Raw genomic sequence first — 6,000 nt, 5'->3', positions numbered from 1 at the left:
AAAGATTTTTACCCTTAGGTTTTGATTTATTATGACTTTATTTCTCATTTATTGATAAGGTTAATGACACATGTGATTGACTATTTTATATTTTTTAAGGTACATGTGTATACACATTTTATCTGAGTTTTTTAATGAAAAATAACAATCACAGTATGTCTGTGTTGTAAGCATAAATCCTACACTTCGCCACTCAATTGCTGTCATTTTAGAAATACATGTTATGATATACAAAAGACATGATGAATAAATAATAAATGTCAAATTATGTTTTAACGATGAGAAACACTACTGGCTGCCACCAGTTCTTGTCGAGTATCATTCTCGCCAGTTCATTGCGACGTAATTTTATCAACACATATAAATATATACGAAAACTGACGTCACAACGTACTGGAAAGAAATGGTACTCGGCAAGAACTGGTCGCATGTCAGTCATTTATATTGTAGGCATATATCAATATGCAAATTTCTCACATACACAAAAGTATTACACAATCAAAACTAATTTTGATTTTACCCAATACAAGTCTCTTCTATACTCTAAGACTTCTTTGTTGACCTAGGAACGTTTTCTTCTACCCCTCTCTTGACCTATTCCACGACCCTTTCCTTGACCTTTTCCACGATCCTTTCCTTAATTTGAACAACTAGTACAAAACCAGGTTGAATTATCTCTGGTAAGAAAACTCTCAGTGCCCTTTAAACCGACACATTTGTAGTGGAACCAACAGTTACACTTGTCACAAGCAACACTTTCGTCTTGCGTTAATGCTGGATCTCATCTGCATTCCAAATTGCATAACTGGCATGTGTAGATTTCACATTCCTCTGTACATGTATCAACAGTGACTTTTGATTTCTTTGCTGATGCACTGTCCCTCTCACCCAGTGCTTGAATTTTAGTTCTCAGTGCCAGCTTTTTTTCCCTAGGAACTGTTCTTTTGAAATTCCTTAAGGCACCAATAAAAGAAATTCTCACAAAGTGCTCGGTTACATCCTGGAAATGTTCCATAATGAGGGTCGTAAATGTCTCATTTTCTATCTCATTATCGTTTTAATTTCCGAACAAAGAAATCCATTTCTCTGCTAAGCTGTCGTCTGTATCCACTGCATTTCTGCATTTGCTATGGAGAATTTCATGATATAAATGAAAATGTTCTGGCGTCAAGTTCTTCTGTACAACAGAATTTAACTGAACAAAAAAAAATTGTATACAGGGTCACAGACAATGGTGAGTCCTCTAGATGGGCCTTGATTGAATTCAATCTCTGCCATACTGTCCTGATTACTGGTAACATCTTGTTCACTTATTCGGAAGTTTTTGAGGAGAGATTGTGTCTTATATTCAAGTTTACGAATAATTGTGTTTTTCTTTGAAGTCTTCCCCACTTTTCGAAGTACTGACTCAAGAATTCTCTTTCCAATTCTCTGGATACAGGCTCCTGCTGCGATATAGTGAATTTTTCCTTTCCACACAGCTGATCAATCTGAAGAAATTTCAATTTTTGTAGTTTCTTCTGTCTGCTTTCTAATAATGGTATCTGATTTCTTTGAAATTTCTTTGTCCATCAACCAAAACAGAATTTTTGTTGAGAGATTCTTTGTTGCTTGTCGAAAATATCTGTGAGAAACAGTGTTTTCAGAGAGGAAATGTTTTTATCACTGGTACAAAATGCATTTAACTTGGAGTACATTTGTGTTCATTGCTGTGAACACTTGGATGTTTCATTTAACAGTCCATGGACTTTGAAATACAGAAAAATTATAATTTTTTCTGAATGAATCCGACTGAAAAAAAAATTCTGTAAAATTTGCCATAAATGGCAGGGGCTCATGCTCTGTGATGAATTTCCCTATCTCCCAAGACAATTCTAGTTGTGGTAATTCTTCACCATGGTAAGAAGTTCCTGGGTCGGTCACTATTGTCAATGTAGAAGATGAATTCGGTCTATCATCGTTGTCTTCTGATGCATTATTATCGATACTTAAATTGAGACTGTGTTTACCGCAGCAGAGCATGTTGTCTAAGAAATCTGAGAAATGTCTATCATAAAATTCATACACAACGTCTGGATGTTTGGTGTAAGCAGCTTTTCTATTTAGATTGACAATACGCAGTCCATCTGTACTGGTGGCTCTTCCCACTGCTACTCCCATCTGTTCAGGTGAAAAAAAGGAGTAGGAGTCGATTTCTACAAATCGAAGTGTTTGTCCTTGTGCTCGATGCACTGTTAGGGCAAATGCTAAAATCAACGGTATCTGTATTCTACATGCCAAAGTTTTCTGCTGTCTTGTGTCAAATACATTAAACCTTGTCTCTGTTACCTTCACAAGGTGCCCGTTGAAATATACGATTGGTGGACTTCCTCTCTCCACTTTGTGAACAATTCTTCGCAGTCCATTCACTAAACCATTTCCAATGTTCTTTAAAAGATAACTTTCGCTCCCTCCTTTTCCAGAAGATTCTATGGGGCAATATTTCTTTTTAGCAGTTTAGTGTCACCAATAATTAAAAGACTGTAATATGAGCATTCTGTTTTATGATATACATATATAATATTAAGATATTATGTAAGTGAACTATATTATATCTTTCATATAAATAGTGCACACCATGGCCAGTTGTTATTAAAAGCATATCATAACTTAATGATCATTTCCAATTAACATATACACATACATATTTTTGACATACCCTTACATGTACATATATTTAAAGTGCTAAAGCAAATATAAATTTGTCAACCCTGTACAAAATATTGTGAATTACTGGTAATTGAATTAAATTGAACACTGATTCATCTATATTTCAAAACTCTTTCAGTATACCTTCATCTTTTACTTTAAAGCAGAACATTTCTCCGGGCAACTCCTCCAGGATATCTTGGTTAATAACACATGTGTCAAAATTAGTCCCAAATAGCTTGGTGACTTCTTCGTCTGGAACTTTGAGTGGCCTGTCTAAACTGCTTACAAACTGCATGGTTTCTTCTGATGGAGATCCATCACAAAGCTCGTTAACAGCTCTGATCAGCAGAAACTCACTCTGTCGCACAACCTAAGTTTATATGAAAAAACTTTCTTGCAATGAAATTTTAAAATGCTATGAATACATGTACATGTAGGCTCAACTCTGTGTATTATTTATAGGCCGATACCTCTTTCATATTGATATGGTGAGGAAAGGCTAAGTAGAATCTACTGCTTTGAAAGCAGTAACTGCCATCGTCTTAAGTTAGGAACAGGTGGCAGTTGCTTAAAGTCTCCACATCCTATGACCTGCAGTTATAAAAAAAAGTTACAAACTTAATGTGACAATCTCATCATCTGCATCATCATAATTACACCTAATAATCTCATAAATTAGCATCAGCGCTATAATCTTCTATGCCGAAATTCATATTTGATCATTAAATACTTTGATTTCTTTCTTTAAAGTAATTCCCTTTGTTTATTTTACATACTTGTATTCCTCCAAATACACTGTCAGTCTTATTTACATGGCGACAAACAAATTCTACCATGTGGAACACTTTAGCAGACAGCATATACTTATTTCATCATTTATGAGGCACTGTGTCTGTTGAATTCTTTTTTTCGCCTCTGCAAATTTGTCATCATTGTTCAGAAGTTCTTCAAGTTTGTCATGAGTAAACCTGCCATCCATTATTCCGGCCCAATGATGGAGAGTTGTGGATTGGGAACCAAGCTGCAAGCTGGTCATCCGTGTGGTTGCCTTTATGTGAACACTAAGCTCCTTTATAATTTTACTACAATATACAATAATTACAGCTGTTTGGAATTACACAATACCACTAAACATACATGTATATGAGATATTATTCTCATATCTCTTTTACATCTCATTGCTGAAACAATAGTTTAACCACCTCTCTCCAAAAATGAACACTGATTATTTTACAAATAAGCATGTGCATGTGAGGACTTCTTCATACAGAATGCTGAGATAAGTGCACCAAACACAGACGTCCTTAGTAAATTAATGATGAGACTTTTTGAAGCACAAACCCAACAAATATTTCAAGAGGGAGAGAGAAAACTTATTTTTCCAAATCTTGGCCCTCGTCCCCAAAGAAGTCAATGTGAAGCCAATCTTTCTTTGCCTGACATGTGAATCCTAATGCAAACAGTACCAATGTTTACATTTCAATTTCCTGTTGATGTGGTAATCAATGATGTACAGCAATATTGTACAGTTGGGTGTGAAACAAGACACCTGGTTGAAATTTATGAATGTGAAACTCTCTGCTGGATTTCCCATCCAATTAGTCAAGCAAGCATCAATGGACTGATACATCTTGTTGCAGCACTTTCATTATGTATAGGTGTGCCTAAAGATAAAAGTCATTTCTCACCCAGCTTTACAGAGGAAACACTATCAAATTCCTTTAGTGCTAACAGAACCAGAATTATGAGGTAAAAAACCTGTAAACAAATTGTTGACTGGCTAGCCAAAAAAAAAGTATTTGTAAAACCTGCAGTGACTCAGTTTATGCCAGAATGAAAAAAGAGAAGAAACACAAACCTTCTGATAACATGGAGAAGACGAACATAAAGAAAACAAAAAAGTCTGTAAAGCTCCAACAAAGACGTGCAAAGCTCCTAACAGCGATGGCAAATCTGATGCTCACCAGAGTGATGGCAAATCCAACTCTCCACACAGTGATTCCAAATCCAACGTCCCACACAATGATGGCAAATCCAACACCCGACACAGTGATGGCAAATCCAACACTCCACACAGTGATGAAATTAATTGCGTTGATCCCGAGACAGCGAGCATTGTGTTAGATGAAAGTAATCACAAGGACATGGAAGAAATACTGAATTTTGTGATGAAAACAGATATTCCTGAAAACTTTGTATTTCTTTTAAAATCCCAGTAAGAAAACTGCAGAGAAGGTTTGGATATTCATCAGAGAAGATAGGGTCCAAAAATTATCAGCTTGTGTTTGACTTTATATATACGCTCACCTCAAGCTTATAATGACATAAGGAAATCCAATTTTCTACAACTCCCCTCTAAACGTCTCCAGCAGTACTACAAAAACTCAACGAAGCAAATTCCGGGATTCAACGAAGCCAACTTAATTTGGATGAAAAAGAAAATGGACAGACAGAAAGTGTCAGAATTTGGTCGACATAGGGGCATAATAATAGATGAAATGATTTGATCATTACTAAATCTGGTGATACTTGGAACTTGGTCGGTTTCATCGATATGGATACGACAAATAACAATATTGAGGTCATCTCTTCTGGAAAGAGGAAAATCAACCTGGCAACACACGCCGTTCTGGATTAACTGGATTCAGGTAAAAATATTCATACAATAAATAATTTTACATTACTTAACCTACTTATAATTTGAAAACAACTTTCTTGTATAATGCAACATAAGTTATAGGCAGATATACCACATAATTTTATATCTAGTACGTAAAAATTGGCAAGTATAACTGACCAGATATGAAATTAACATCACCTATATATAGATAACACCAGTACAATTAAGGAACCAATTAATTTTTTTTTTCTCACACTTCCATGTTTTATAGGTGGCCAGTTGTATATTTTTGGTCTAATCCTGCGACTGCCCACCAGTTATACAACACTTTTTGGAAATGTGTGGAACTATTGGATGATTTGAATGTTACAGTGGATTACATTATGACAGAGGGTGCATCCACAAACCGCTTATTTGCTACCATGTTGTTTCCAGGGAATACCAGCGATTCCAGTTAGGTGATCCATTACTTCCACCAGCATAGGATGTGCTTCATCCAAGATATCATGCATGTTTTCAAGAAGATTAGAAACAACATTGAATCGAGGAAGCTGAAAAATCGAACAGTCCCGGGTAGATACCTTCACCTGAACGAAAGGTGTATAGTATGGGGACACTGGGAAGAATGTTTTAAATTCAATTTCCAGAATGGATTTTCTATACACAACAAAGTTACGGAGGAGCACATC

The sequence above is a fragment of the Magallana gigas genome, chromosome 8 (genome assembly GCF_963853765.1).
Source record: "Magallana gigas chromosome 8, xbMagGiga1.1, whole genome shotgun sequence".
NCBI lineage: Eukaryota > Metazoa > Mollusca > Bivalvia > Ostreida > Ostreidae > Magallana > Magallana gigas.
Note: the sequence above shows the minus strand (reverse complement) of the source record.